This window comes from Syngnathus acus, unplaced genomic scaffold (assembly GCF_901709675.1).
Source record: "Syngnathus acus unplaced genomic scaffold, fSynAcu1.2, whole genome shotgun sequence".
NCBI lineage: Eukaryota > Metazoa > Chordata > Actinopteri > Syngnathiformes > Syngnathidae > Syngnathus > Syngnathus acus.
In genome coordinates, this window is record NW_023590222.1 from 93,332 (window position 1) to 109,459 (window position 16,128).

Below are 16,128 nucleotides of genomic sequence, written 5' to 3' on the forward strand. Positions count from 1 at the left end.
TCAGTGGAGCGTGGTGAGGCTGGTTCTTCCTGAAGTCGACGATGATCTCCTTCGTCTTCTCCACATTCAGGATCAGGCTATTTTCTCTGCACCAGCCCACCAACTGCTCCACCTCCTCTCTGTAGTCCAGGTCGTTGATGTCCCTGATGAGGCCCACCACCGTTGTGTCGTCTGCAAACTTCACGATGTGATTGGTGGTGAACCTGGGGGCGCAGTCGTGTGTCATCAGGGTGAACAGCAGGGGGCTCAGGACGCAGCCCTGAGGGGAGCCTGTGCTGAGGGTGATGACATCTGAGGTGTTCTGTCCGACCCGGACTGACTGAGGTCTGTTGGTGAGGAAGTCTAGCAGCCAGTTTCGAAGGGGGGTGCTGAAGCCCAGGTGTTCCAGTTTTTCCACCAGATGCTGTGGAATGATGGTGTTAAACGCTGAGCTGAAGTCCAGGAACAGCAACCGCACGTGGGTGTTCCTCTCCTCCAGGTGAGCCAGGCTCAGGTGAAGAACGGAGGAGATGGCATCCTCAGTAGAGCGGTTCTGGAACGGGTCGGATGTTGGGGGGAGTCCGGAGACGATGTGTTCTTTAAGCAGCCTTTCGAAGCACTTCATCATGATGGGAGTCAGTGCCACAGGTCTGTAGTCATTCATTGAGGTGATTTGAGGTTTCTTCGGCACCGGAATGATGGAGGCAGCCTTGAAGCATACTGGCACTGTGGCTTGGCCCAGCGAGATGTTAAAAATGTCTGTGATGACACCAGCCAGCTGACCTGCACATTCCTTGAACACCCGCCCAGGTATGTTGTCAGGGCCTGGGGCCTTACGTGGGTTGACTCTTCTCAGAGTCTTCCATACGTTGGCTGAGTCAAGGCAGAGTGCCTCCTCTTCCTGGTGGGGAACAGTTTTAACTGCAGGAGTGCTGTTTAGTGCCTCAAATCGCCCAAAGAAGTTATTTAGACCATTTAGGAAGTCAGCATCAACCTCACCCAACGGGGGGGAGGGTAAGTTGTAGTCCGTGATCGCCCGTATGCCTTGCCACATACTCCTGGTGTTATTGGCGTCGTGGAAAAAATCCTGAATTTTTCGACTGTGGCTTCGCTTCGCTAACCTGATGGCACGGTTCAAGTTGGCTCTCGCTGTCCTCAGTGCCTCCTTGTCGCCAGACTTGAAGGCTGAGTTCCGTGCTCGTAGCGTATGACGTACCTCCTCAGTCATCCAGGGTCGTTGGTTGGCTCGGGTGATGATGTTCTTAGTGGTGCTGACGTCCTCGGTGCATTTGTTGATGTAGGCTGACACAGTCATGGCGTACTCATCAATGTCGATCTGATTGTCATATGTTGCTGCTGATTTGAACATGTCCCAGTCAGAGCACTCAAAGCAGTCCTGGAGTGCCTCCATGGCCCCCTCAGACCACACCCTCACCTGCTTCACTGTGGGTTTTGCTCTGATCAGCAGGGGCCTGTATGCAGGGATTAGCATAACAGATAGGTGGTCTGAAGAGCCGAGGTGGGGGCGGGGGGCTGCTCTGAATGCATCCTTTATATCGCTCAACCTCCACAGCCAGGATAGCAGAGGGCTCCTCTGGCAGCCCTTCGCTCTGACTTGGACATCCACTTTTGATTTTCATATTATGTATTATTTGTGCCCTCTCTGCATCCATTACAACCTGGTGATCCTGAAAGGGGGATCCTTCCATCTGTGGTCCCTTCTCAAGGTTTCTCATTTTCCCCGGGCAGGGGTTTTGAGTTTTTCCTTGCCCTTTTGGGAGCTTAAGATCAGGGGATGCTTTGAGAATAATTGTCAATTTTTGTCTATGTGAAGCCCTTTGAGACTGCTTGTGATTTAGGGCTATACAAATAAACTTGACTTGACTTGACTTGACTATATTGGTGTAAACCAAGTCCAGAGTGTTCTCTCCCCGAGTTGGAAAATCCACGTGTTGGTAAAAATGAGGGAGAATAGTCTTCATGTTAGCCTGGTTGAAGTCCCCAGCAATGATGAAAACACCCTCTGTGTGCGTGGATTGCCGCTCACCGATTGTCCGATAGAGAACACTCATGGCCTCTTTAGTATTAGCGCTAGGAGGCACATACACAGCCGTGATGCTAACAACAGTAAACTCCCTGGGCAGGTAGAAGGGTCTGCAGTTAACAGTCAAAAGCTCGATGTCCGAAGAGCAGAAGCTGGCGACAGATCTAGCATTTTTGCACCAGTTGTTGTTGATGTAGACACACAGCCCACCTCCTCGGGATTTACCGCTTAGTTCGCTGTTTCTGTCGGCGCGGAATGTAGCGAGCCCCTCCAGGCTAACGGCGTTGGACGGTATTGATGAGTTCAGCCATGTCTCCGTCAGGATGAGAGCGCAGCAGTTTTTAACCTCCCTCTTTGAAGAGGGTTCCAGTTGTAGATGGTCCATTTTATTATCCAGTGAGCGGACGTTGGAGAGGAAGATGGATGGAAGCGGCGGTTTGTAGGGGTTAGCTTTAAGCTTAGCCGTTAGCCCACCTCGACAGCCGCGCTTCCGCCGCCGGTCACACCGCCTACGCTTACTCCTCCTCCGGCGTGTGCTGCCCGGCGAGCCCGCTGCATTGTGAGCTTCTGGGGCTAGTGCCCGAAGCACTCCGAGGCTACGTAAACAGACTAGGGTAGTTGTGGCTACGAGTCCGAAAACACTTGATGACCGTACCTCCAGCAGGCGCTGGCGATCATATACTAACCTACTGGATGGATAAACTAAACTTTGTGTTGTTTGTAGTGTCCTAGGCGACATATTTTGTGAAAATGCTCGTCGGTTGTCGAGAGCCGTTGCAGCCGCAGCCAACCGGGACGCCGCCATCTTGAATCTTGAATTAGCCCCAAGCGGCTTGCTAACCGCGATGAGCCAGTTAAGACGCATAGCCGTCCCAAGCCATCTCGGCCTACTGGCTCTCGCATCTTGGTCATAGGTGACTCCATCACACGAAAAACACCACACTTAAAAATCCAGCCACGGTAATGTGTATCCCTGGAGGCAGAGCACCCGACATAGAAGCTAATCTAAGGGCGCTAGCTCGCAATAGGTCTAGTCAACAGCGTAGGTCCAACAACACTAGCCACTCGGATATAGTGATACACGGTGGCTCCAATGATATATTTCAAGCATATATCGGCTCTATTGATAATCTTACAAATGAATTTAATGCGACATTGTTAAATGCCATCGACTCGGTAGTGCCACTACGTCTGAAAACTCGCCGTAGAAAGCCTACTACACGGTTCACAGGTGAAACACGGACGCTTAAGCAATTATGTAAAAAGCATGAACGAAAATAGCGTTGAACCAAACTTGAGGTTTTCCATCAGGCATGGCGCGATAGCCTCCTGAAATACAAAGATGCGCTTATTTTAGCAAAAACTAATTATTTCTCGCAAATTATTAATCTCAATAAAAACAATCCTAAATACTTATTTGATACAGTGGCAAAGCTGACGTGGTGCCATCCGACCTCCGATAGCTCCTTCCACTCAGCCGACGGGTTCATGAAATTTTTCGCTTGAAAGATTGAATCCATTAGGGATGAGATCAAGATGACAGTTCCAATCGCTCAGTCGAGACCGCCCATTACCGCTGACGAACATGCAATAACCCTATCAAATTTTAAAAGTGTGTCCGTTGAAAGGCTCACGCAATTGGTTAGTGCGGCTAAGCAAACGACATGTTCACTCGACCCGCTCCCAGCCAAACTATTTAAAGAATTACTTCAAATTTTAGGACCGTCCGTCTTAAATATAATGAATCTGTCTGTCTCCTCTGGACAGCCTTTAAAACCGCTATCATTAAACCGCTACTTAAGCGACCAAATCTCGACCCGGACTGTCTCAGTAATTATAGGCCGGTTTCAAATCTCCCATTCGTAGCAAAACAACGAGTAGTCCATGGTAATGCGACCTCTGAGCTCTATAACGTCACTTGTGGTGTCCCGCAGGGATCGGTACTCGGACCAATTCTATTTAATATGTATATGATTCCGCTTGGGGACATAATACGTAAATATAACATTAGTTTTCAATGTTAGGCGGATGACACTCAATTATATATGCCGTTATCGATGACAAATCCGCAGGACTGTTGTAATCTTGAGGCGTGCCTTGCGGAGATCAAGCAATGGATGTCTCTCAATTTCCTTCGTCTTATCCCAGATAAAACTGAGATGTTGATAATTGGTCCAGCTTGTTATCACCACTTATTTAAGGAAACCACTATAACTATGGATAACTGTACTATCACTCAGAGCGATACTGTAACTAATCTCGGGGTAACATTTGACCAAACGCTCTCCTTTCAAAAGCACAATAAGAACATAACTAAAATTGCGCTTTTTTACCTCCGTAATATTCGTAAGATTCGTCCGATTCTCTCGTGATGCGGAAACTATTATACATGCGTTTATTATGTCGCGCCTGGACTACTGTAACGCATTATCAAAGTCAAAGTCTGCTTTATTGTCAATTTCTTCACATGTCAAGACATACAAAGACATTGAAACTGCGTTTCCTACTATCCCACGGTGGAGACAAGACATATTACACCCAATTGGTCCACAGACAAACAAAACATTCAAGTAAACAATACACAAAGTAAAAATAAGAAGGCACATAGTATATAAATGTATTATTTATTTATATAAAGGCCGGTCCACGAAAATATTTCTGACACGTAACCGGTCCGTGGCGCAAAAAAGGTTGGGGACCAGTGATTTAGTAGAAGGTGGCTACAGATAAAAGTTTGAGTTCATTTTGAAAAACTAACAGGTCACTCACTTAAGATGCACGCACAACCAATGCAGCTCTCTAATAACTCTGCTGCAAACATAGGTTAACGCACTTGGGTTGAAAACCGAACCCCAGTCTTTCACGCGACAAGCAGAGATACTATCCACGATACTAACAAGGAACATGCCCTGTGTTGGGGCAAGATGGACTGCTTGGCGGGAGAAAGGAAAGGGAGGAAGCAGAAAGGGGAACGCTCACAGAACACATGCGCTTATAACTATTATGTGGATTTTAACCATCTGTAAACGTTATTAAAACAGTACTGAAATGGGGCAATCTGCTGGTCTTTTTCGTATATGCCTGCCTTCAAGTTTAGAGGGCACTACCTTTAGGGGGCGCATTAGAGGTTAGGGTTAAAGGTGAGGGGATTACCGTTAGCGAGTTAGCAGGTTAGGGGTTAATTATTAGGGTTTGGTTATTGTTCTGGTTTTAGAGTTAGCGTTAGGGCTTGAAGTTAGGGAATTAGGAGCCTTAGGCCAACCAGATTCCATTTATTCCATTAATCACTGACATTCAGTCTTCAGGTCCATGGGCTACCAATCGGAATGTAACGGGGTCAGCTGGTCGACTATGGAGCTCATCGGTGCAGGGGAATGATTCTCGCTTAGGGTGCATCATTACCTGGGTTTAACTCCCGGACGATCTCTTCTTGGAAACACTGTTGTCTATCATTATGTGGAGCGTTTGACAGGCCAACGTTACACGGAATGTAACATGGTCTGCAAGCTTCCGTCATGGCTCGTTGGTCTAGGGGTATGATTCTTGCTTTGGGTGTCGGAGGTCCTGGGTTCAACTCCCAGACAAGCCCTTCTTTAAAACGTTGCTGTTGATCAACTAGCCCAATTTAATTTTGGGCGCTAGCCCGAATCCATACACGGTGGATGGCGGCAGTGATATTTGAGAAGTGAAATGAAGTTTATTGGATTTGCAGACAGTGTGCAATCATTATTTCATCAAAAGTAGGCAGGTACATAAATTTGGGCACCCCAAGAGAAAAATGACAATATTTCAATATCAATATTTAGTAGATCCTCCTTTTGCAGAAATAACAGCCTCTCGACCAGTGGTTCTTAACCTGGGTTCGGTCGAACCCTAGGGGTTCGGTGAGTCGGTTTCAGGGGTTCGGCAGAGCCTCCACTCCGGAGGTCCAAACACACCTGATTAATAAATTCGCATATCTGAACTGGTCTCGCAAAGGCAACAGCAGAAGTCACACTGATTTGCTGGTATGTCATTTGTTGTGAATTCATGCATCGTGTTGGTTCTATTCTTTGAACAAGGTGATGTTTATGCACGGCTCATTTTGTGCACCAGTAAAAACATCTCTGTCTTCAATTTGAAAAAAATAAATATATATTCACAAAAGAGGGGTTCGGTGAATGGGCATATGAAACTGGTGGGGTTCAGTGCCTCCAACAAGGTTAAGAATCACTGCTCTAGACACTTCCTATAGCTTCCAATGAGTGTGGATTCTGGTTGAAGGTATATTTCACCATTCTTCTTGACAAATCTGAAAGTCCCATAAACTTCATTTCACTTCTCAAATATCATTGTGTCTGTCCGTTATATGATATATTTTACTGATATTGCCTCTGAACAGGCGAGCAAGTGCTCCTCCGGCCGTCATGACTACATTCTACCGTGGCACCATTGAGAGCATCCTCTCCAGTTGTATCGCTGTTTGGGGTGGTAGCTGCACTGAATACAACATGAAGGCCCTGCAGCGCATAGTGAACACAGCTGGTAAGATTATTGGTGCTTCACTCCCCTCCCTGAAGGACATTTACACCTCCCATCTCACCCGCAAGGCGACCGCGATCGTGAGTGATGTGAGTCACCCCGCTCACTCTTTGTTTGATCTTCTGCCCTCTGGGAAGAGGTACAGGAGCCTGCGCTTCCGCACCACCAGACTCACCAACAGCTTCATACTCCAGGCTGTTATGATCCTGAACTCTCTCCCCCCTTCTGCGTAGCGTCCTGTACTTTTGCGGTATATTCTGACTGTCTGCTGTATGCACACTTGCTCCATTTTTGCTCCTCTTATTTATTATGTTATTTATTTATTTATTATTTATTCATCACTCTTATTTATTCATTGTTTGTGCCTTCTTGTTTTTATTTTTCGTGTTGTTTACTTGTATGTATATTGTGTACTATGTCTTGTCACCGTGGGATAGTGGGGAACTTTTTTCAGACAGTGTTTTACATGTATGGGGAATTTGCTTTGATAACGTGCTACACATAGACAAACAAAGATGATATAAATAAATTTGGATGGGTTAATTTTCATTTTATCACAAAATTCAACTATGATTGAATAAAGGTCTAAACTTTAGACCTTACATGTCTAAGAAAAAAAGTCGTGGTGTTTAATATATCTTGCTTGGGTCATCTAAATCTTAGTAAGCAGCATATGTGAGGATAATTAGATACTGATACAGTAGTAACAATTGGACAATTTAAAAGCAACCGTGATAAAGTTATATATTGAAAAGGATTACTCCAAACTCACCTCACTTTTTGGCAGACTTTTCATTACTTGGGCCACGAGATGTGAAGGTACAAGAGGTCACTTCTATGACTTCTGGCATCAGCCCATCTGAAATGATGATTTTTAAGTACAGAAAAAAATATGTTAAACTTATCTTATTAGGACAGCAAACACACGGATCAAGGGTACAGTTTCTAACAGCAAACTAAAGAGAAAAAAAAACTATCTACACTTGTGCTCATAAGGAGTTATTTATTACAATAATGTCCTGTAGAACCAATCTTGTTGGAACCAAATTTGGATTTTGGTAAATACTAGACAGGAGCAGATATGAATGTAATGGACTATTTAAAAGTGGTGGAATTAAAAAATAAATAAATAAAAATCAATATTGAAAACGAGTTAAACTGCAGTTTTACAAACTCACCTTTCTTTTTGGCCATTTTCTTCCACTGAGACTTGAACTCAGGTCGCTGGGGTGAGAGTCCTAACCCTAGCCCTAGCTCTAACCTTAACCCTACCTCTTACCCTATTCCTAACCCTAACCCTAGCTCTAACCCTAGCTCTTACCCTATTCCTAACCCTAACCCTAGCTCTAACCCTAACTGTAACCCTAACCCTAACTCTTACCCTAATCCTAACCCTAGCTCTAACCCTAGCTCTTACCCTATTCCTAACCCTAACCCTAGCTCTAACCCTAACTGTAACCCTAACCGTAACCCTAGCTCTTACCCTATTCCTAACCCTAACCCTAGCTCTAACCTTAAACCTAACCCTAACCCTAATCCTAGCTCTTACCCTAGCTCTAACCCCTCACCTTTCTTTTTGGACATTTTTTTCCACTGAGACTTGAACTCAGGTCGCTGGGGTGAGAGTCCTAACCCTAGCCCTAGCTCTAACCTTAACCCTACCTCTTACCCTAACCCTACCTCTTACCCTACTCCTAACCCTAGCTCTAACCCTATTCCAACCTCAACCCTACCTCTTACCCTATTCCTAACCCTAGCCCTAGCTCTAACCCAACCCTAGCTCTTACCCTATTCCTAACCCTAACCCTAATCCTTACCCTAGCGCTTATCCCTCACCTTTCTTTTTGGCCATTTTTTTTCCATTGAGACTTGAACTCAGGTCGCTGGGGTGAGAGTCCTAACCCTAGCCCTAGCCCTACCTCTTACCCTAACCCTAGCCCTAGCCTTAACCCTACCTCTTACCTTAACCCTAGCCCTAGCTCTAACCCTAGCTCTTACCCTATTCCTAACCCTAACCCTAGCTCTAACCCTAACTCTAACCCTAACTCTAACCCTAACTCTAACCCTAACCCTAGCTCTAACCCTAACTCTAACCCTAACCCTAACTCTAACCCTAGCCTATGGTATATGGTTTTATGGGGGAGCACACGAGCAACTCTGTTGCAAATTTTTCAAGGATAAGATATTTTTGGTCCCACTGGGATTTGAACTCAGGTCGCTGGGGTGAGAGTACAGAGCACTAACCACTACACTACAGAACCCACGCCATTGCTTCATGGATGTTACCTATATGGTTTTATGGAGCAGCTCACAAGTAAATAGTATAGATAGGAATAGGTAAATGCCAAAATACTTGAGGTTCCACTGAGACTTGAACTCTGGTCGCTGGGGTGAGAGTCCAGAGCACTAACCACTAGAGTATGTAACCCACACCATTAATCCATGGAAGTTAGCTATATGGTTTTATGGAGCAGCTCACAAGCAAATAGCATAGATAGGAATAGGTAAATGTCAAAATAGTTCAGGTTCCACTGAGACTTGAACTCAGGTCACTGGGGTGAGAGACCAGAGCATTAACCACTACACTATGGAACGCACACCAATATTGCATGGAAGTTACGTATATGGTTTTATGGAGCAGCTCACAAGCCAGATATAGGAATAGTATAAATAGGAATAGGTAAATGCCAAAATAGTTGAGGTTCCACTGAGACTTGAACGCAGGGCGCTGGGGTGAGAGTCTAGAGTACTAACCACTACAGTATGGAACCCACACTATTAGTCCATGGAAGTTACCTATATGGTTTTATAGAGCAGCTCACAAGCAAATAGCATACATGGGAATAGGTAAATGCCAAAATAGTTGAGGTTCCACTGAGACTTGAACTCAAGTCGCTGGGGTGAGAGTCCACAGCACAAACCACTACAGTATGGAACCCACGGCATTACGTCATGGAAGTTACGTATATGGTTTTATGGACCAGCTCACAAGCAAATAGCATATATACATAGGAATAGGTAAATGCCAAAATAGTTGATGTTCCACTGAGACTTGAACTCCGGTCACTGGGGTGGGAATCCAGAGCACTAACCACTACACTATGGAACGCACGACATTATTTCATGGAAGTTACGTATATGGTTTTATGGAGCAGCTCACAAGCCAGTATAGATAGGAATAGGTAAATGCCAAAATAGTTGAGGTTCATCTGAGACTTGAACTCAGGTCGCTGGGGTGAGAGTACAGAGCACTAACCACTACAGTATGGAAACCACACCATTGTTTCATGGAAGTTATGTATATGGTTTTATGGAGCAGCTCACAAGCATATATATAGGAATAGGCAAATGCCAAAACAGTTGAGGTTCCACTGAGACTTGAACTCGGGTCGCTGGGGTGAGCGTCCAGAGCACTTACCACTACACTATGGAACTCATGCCATTGATTCATGGAAGTTACGTATATGGTTTTATAGAGCAGCTCACAAGCAGTATAGATAGGAATAGGTAAATGCAAAAAAGGTTGAGGTTCCACTGAGACTTGAACTCGGATCAGCGGATTCAGAGTCCAGTGTGCTAACCATTACACTATGGAACCACAAGGTCCAGACCATGGCAGGCATATGCTGGTGTGGGAGCCAGAAGTTTTGAATTCTTTTTTTTTTTTTTCTTCTTTTTTTTAATTGCTAATGTGTCAATTGCTGGGTATCTGAAACCAGTTTTTCCAGTGTCCAGAGACCAGCTATTCCAATTTAGTCCCATAATTGGCTTTCTGTACAGCGCACAAGTGGCAGGGAAGTCTGGGAGTACAGTCAAACCTCGGTTTTCGAACGTCCCGGTTCTCGAACAAATCGGAATTCGAACAAAAAAATTCGAGATTTTTTTGCTTCGGTTGTCCAACAAAATTCGGAGGTTGAACCTCGCAAGATGAGCCGAAAGGACCCGAGAAAACCCGACCGCGCGGCCCGGATGCCGACTGACTCCGTTCGTTATTGTAATTTCGTTACTTTGAGGATTGTATTAACCCCTAATCATGCCTCCAAAGAAAGCAAGTGGGAGCAGTAAAGCCATCCTAAAACACAAAGGCGCTCTTTAAGCAATGCGACAGTGAGCGCGCGGCGCGCTGCGGTTGCGCGACCGCACCAAATTAAGCTCCCTGCGCACTGAGATCCACTTAAATTTTAGAAAGTACATCAGAACTTTAAAAATATTTTCTAAATTTCAGCGACGGCTCTGTCACAATAATGCGACCAGCGCGGTGCAGTTGGGCGGTCGGCGGCACGCTACGGTTGAGCGTTCTCTCTCGCTCTCGCTCTCTCTCGCACTCTCTCTCTCTCTCTCTCGCACTCTTTCTCGCTCTCTCTCGCTCTCACACACACACACACACACACACACACGCACACACACACACACCATCATCGGCGGACACTCGGGACGAGTATGACTGTCTTCTTCTCAGGGTCGTCTACTTGTGGGTCCGCAGGTGGGCGTAGAGGCCGATCCGGGATCCACATATTTTTGTGCAGTGTGGGCAGGGGAAAGTGGTGGTGGGTTGTGGTCGTGCTGGAGCCTGTTTTTGTCTTTCCTTACGGAGTTGTTGTTTGGTTTCTGGGACACGGCGGAGTTCCTTTTCATGATGTGCTGCCCCTTCTTGCATACAATCGTGTAGTGTTTAATTCCGTTGTGTTCGATTCGAATCTGGGTTATGGCATAATCAAATTACCGTTTTTTTCCATGTATAATGCGCAAAATTTAACTAATTTATTGTCCTAAAATCTGGGGTGCATTCAGAGCAGCCCCCCGCCCCCACCTCGGCTCTTCAGACCACCTATCTGTTATGCTAATCCCTGCATACAGGCCCCTGCTGATCAGAGCAAAACCCACAGTGAAGCAGGTGAGGGTGTGGTCTGAGGGGGCCATGGAGGCACTCCAGGACTGCTTTGAGTGCTCTGACTGGGACATGTTCAAATCAGCAGCAACATATGACAATCAGATCGACATTGATGAGTACGCCATGACTGTGTCAGCCTACATCAACAAATGCACCGAGGACGTCAGCACCACTAAGAACATCATCACCCGAGCCAACCAACGACCCTGGATGACTGAGGAGGTACGTCATACGCTACGAGCACGGAACTCAGCCTTCAAGTCTGGCGACAAGGAGGCACTGAGGACAGCGAGAGCCAACTTGAACCGTGCCATCAGGTTAGCGAAGCGAAGCCACAGTCGAAAAATTCAGGATTTTTTCCACGACGCCAATAACACCAGGAGTATGTGGCAAGGCATACGGGCGATCACGGACTACAACTTACCCTCCCCCCCGTTGGGTGAGGTTGATGCTGACTTCCTAAATGGTCTAAATAACTTCTTTGGGCGATTTGAGGCACTAAACAGCACTCCTGCAGTTAAAACTGTTCCCCACCAGGAAGAGGAGGCACTCTGCCTTGACTCAGCCAACGTGTGGAAGACTCTGAGAAGAGTCAACCCACGTAAGGCCCCAGGCCCCGACAACATACCTGGGCGGGTGTTCAAGGAATGTGCAGGTCAGCTGGCTGGTGTCATCACAGACATTTTTAACATCTCGCTGGGCCAAGCCACAGTGCCAGTATGCTTCAAGGCTGCCTCCATCATTCCGGTGCCGAAGAAACCTCAAATCACCTCATTGAATGACTACAGACCTGTGGCACTGACTCCCATCATGATGAAGTGCTTCGAAAGGCTGCTTAAAGAACACATCGTCTCCGGACTCCCCCCAACATTCGACTCGTTCCAGAACCGCTCTACTGAGGATGCCATCTCCTCCGTTCTTCACCTGAGCCTGGCTCACCTGGAGGAGAGGAACACCCACGTGCAGTTGCTGTTCCTGGACTTCAGCTCAGCGTTTAACACCATCATTCCACAGCATCTGGTGGAAAAACTGGAACACCTGGGCTTCAGCACCCCCCTTCGAAACTGGCTGCTAGACTTCCTCACCAACAGACCTCAGTCAGTCCGGGTCGGACAGAACACCTCAGATGTCATCACCCTCAGCACAGGCTCCCCTCAGGGCTGCGTCCTGAGCCCCCTGCTGTTCACCCTGATGACACACGACTGCGCCCCCAGGTTCACCACCAATCACATCGTGAAGTTTGCAGACGACACAACGGTGGTGGGCCTCATCAGGGACATCAACGACCTGGACTACAGAGAGGAGGTGGAGCAGTTGGTGGGCTGGTGCAGAGAAAATAGCCTGATCCTGAATGTGGAGAAGACGAAGGAGATCATCGTCGACTTCAGGAAGAACCAGCCTCACCACGCTCCACTGATCATCAACAGCTCAGCTGTGGAGGTGGTCAGCAGCACTAAATTCCTGGGGGTCCACATCACAGACGACCTCACCTGGACTGTGAACACCACAACACTAGTCAAGAGGGCACAGAAGCGCTTGTACTTCCTGCGGAGGATGAGGAGAGCCCACCTGCCCCCACCCATCATGAGGACGTTCTACCGAAGCACCATAGAGAGCATTCTGACAAGCTGTCTCTCGGTGTGGTGTGGAGGTTGCAGCGCCTCCGATTGGAAGAACCTGAGGAGAGTGGTGAGGACAGCAGAGAGGATCATCGGGGCTCCTCTTCCCTCCATTCAGGACTTGTCATCCCAGCGCTGCGTGTCCCGAGCCCGTAATATTATCAGTGACCCATCACACCCTCACCATGGACTGTTCTCCCTGCTGCCGTCTGGGAAGAGGTTTCGCAGCATCCGCTGCAGGTCCACCAGGTTCTGCAATAGTTTTTTCCCTGCTGTCGTCAGACTGTTGAACATTCAAACGTAGCATTCCTCTGCACACTTGTAAATACGGTTTTTGTCTCCTGCACTGTTTACATACTTTATCACTGCTGCACTTTGTACTCTATACTTATCTTATTTCATATTTTTATATAGAATGTCACTTTTTAACCAGCCGCAATACCACTACATTGTTGAAAGCCGTACGCAACGTAATTTCGTTTTGTGTACACCCAGTGTTGACAAAATGACAATAAAGTTTGTCTAAGTCTAAGTCTAAGTCTAATGCTAACTGGGCTAGCGGGCTGACTACAGTCCGCATCTGTGTCCGCCAAAATCTACTGTTATCACACTATTCTCCTCAAGCTGGCGGACATGTCCCTCTAGCAGGGACAACCTCTCTAAGAGAAGGGTGCAGTTGGTGCACAAAGCCGTACAAACCTCTTGATCCGCAGCCATACTTACGTGTCCGATGATCGACGGTAGACAAACAGCCACGAAGCCTCCGCTGAGAGCCAAACAGTGACGTGGTTGAAATGGCAGGAATTGACGGTCCGTGACTTTCAACAATAGTAAACTCCCAAAACTGGAGTAAAAAACGTAAAAAGCGAGGAAAAATTAGAAAAGCATATAGAAATGTAGGAATGTAGATCCTCTCTCAAGTGACGCTGCGGCGCTCTACGTGGCAAACCGGAAGTATGATACAAAGTGAGGTTAAAAAGATGTAAAATAACAAATATAGAGCGAGTCACCGAGGTGGCCATCCGCGGCGCCATCTTACGATGTAATGATATCAACTAGGGGTGTAACGATTCATCGATACACATCGATTAATCGATATAATGCTCTACGATTTATTGGCATCGATGCTAAACGTAAACATCGATTTATATCGCCGTGTTTGACCTCGGACATTAGACGCGACTTTATTTTGAAATCCAGTTCATTGTTGCTTGCTTCCTCTTTCCGGGAGCAGTACGCGGCGTGCTGTGTTGTGAGCAGAGCAGGCACGTGAAAGGGGAGCCGACAACTACGCGGCTCCTGGGCTGGTGCTATGGCTAGTGTCCAAGAAGACGATGAAATTCGCTCCCCTTTGGGCTTCAAGTCATTCGTTTGGAAGCACTTTGGATTCCAAAGTTTCCAACGTTTTTTTTTTTTTTTTTAAAGTCCCAATGATCGTCACACACGCGTCTGGGTGTGGTGAAATTTGTCCTCTGCATTTGACCCATCCCCGTGTGATTTTGATCCATCCCCTGGGGGAGAGGGGAGCAGTGAGCAGCAGCAGCGCTGCGCTCGGGAATCATTTGGTGATCTAACCCCCCCAATTCCAACCCTTAATGCTGAGTGCCAAGCAGGGAGGCAATGGGTCCCATTTTTATAGTCTTTGGTATGACCCGGCCGGGTTACTTAAGTCCGTAAACATAAAATTATTTCAGAAAAAAGATCATCTTTGGGAACAACCGGATGTTATTCTGCCGGTCAGTATCACTGCACATGCAGTAGCAAACTCAGTAGCGAAGAAATATGTGAGACTCTCAACTGGATCACCAATATTTGAGTGATGTTCCAGTTATTTATCACAATTATTTATTATTATAATAATAATATATATAATATATATAATAATTATTTATTTATTATTCACAATTGTCATGGTGATCTTTCTGGTGATTTCTTAACTAGGCTGGATGTATTTTTTTTGTTGGCGTTGATTTCTCCGACTGCCCAGAAAGGCACCACCGCGATCAGTTAGGTTAAAATGAAAAGAGAGGAAAGTGACGTTGTAAAGAACCATCCGTGACAAGATTTTCTTCAAAAATTGTTGTACCATGATTTTCCATCCATCCATCCATTTTCTGAACCGCTTAGTCCCCACGGGGGTCGCGGGAGTGCTGGAGCCTATCCCAGCCGTCATCGGGCAGTAGGCGGGGGACACCCTGAACCGGTTGCCAGCCAATCGCAGGGCACACGGAGACAAACAACCATTTGCACTCGCACTCACACCTAGGGACAATTTGGAGTCTTCAATCGGCCTACCAAGCATGTTTTTGGGATGTGGGAGGAAACCGGAGTGCCCGGAGAAAACCCACGCGGGCCCGGGGAGAACACGCAAACTCCACACAGGGAGGGCCGGAGGTGGAATCGAACCCGCACCCTCCCAACTGTGAGGCGGACGTGCTACCCAGTGCGCCACCGAGCCGCCGTACCATGATTTTCTTCACAAAAAAATAAAAAATAAAAAAAAATTAAAAAAAATTGTACCCATGTATAATGCGCACCCCAGATTTTAGGACAATAAATTAGTTAAATTTTGCGCATTATACATGGAAAAAAACGGTAATTTGATTATGCCATAACCCAGATTCGAATCGAACACAACGGAATTAAACACTACACGATTGTATGCAAGAAGGGGCAGCACATCATGAAAAGGAACTCCGCCGTGTCCCAGAAACCAAACAACAACTCCGTAAGGAAAGACAAAAACAGGCTCCAGCACGACCACAACCCACCACCACTTTCCCCTGCCCACACTGCACAAAAATATGTGGATCCCGGATCGGCCTCTACGCCCACCTGCGGACCCACAAGTAGACGACCCTGAGAAGAAGACAGTCATACTCGTCCCGAGTGTCCGCCGATGATGGTGTGTGTGTGTGTGTGTGTGTGTGTGTGTGTGCGTGTGTGTGTGTGTGTGTGTGTGAGAGCGAGAGAGAGCGAGAAAGAGTGTGAGAGAGAGAGAGAGAGAGCGCTCAACCGTAGCGTGCCGCCGACCGCCCAACTGCACCGCGCTGGTCGCATTATTGTGACAGAGC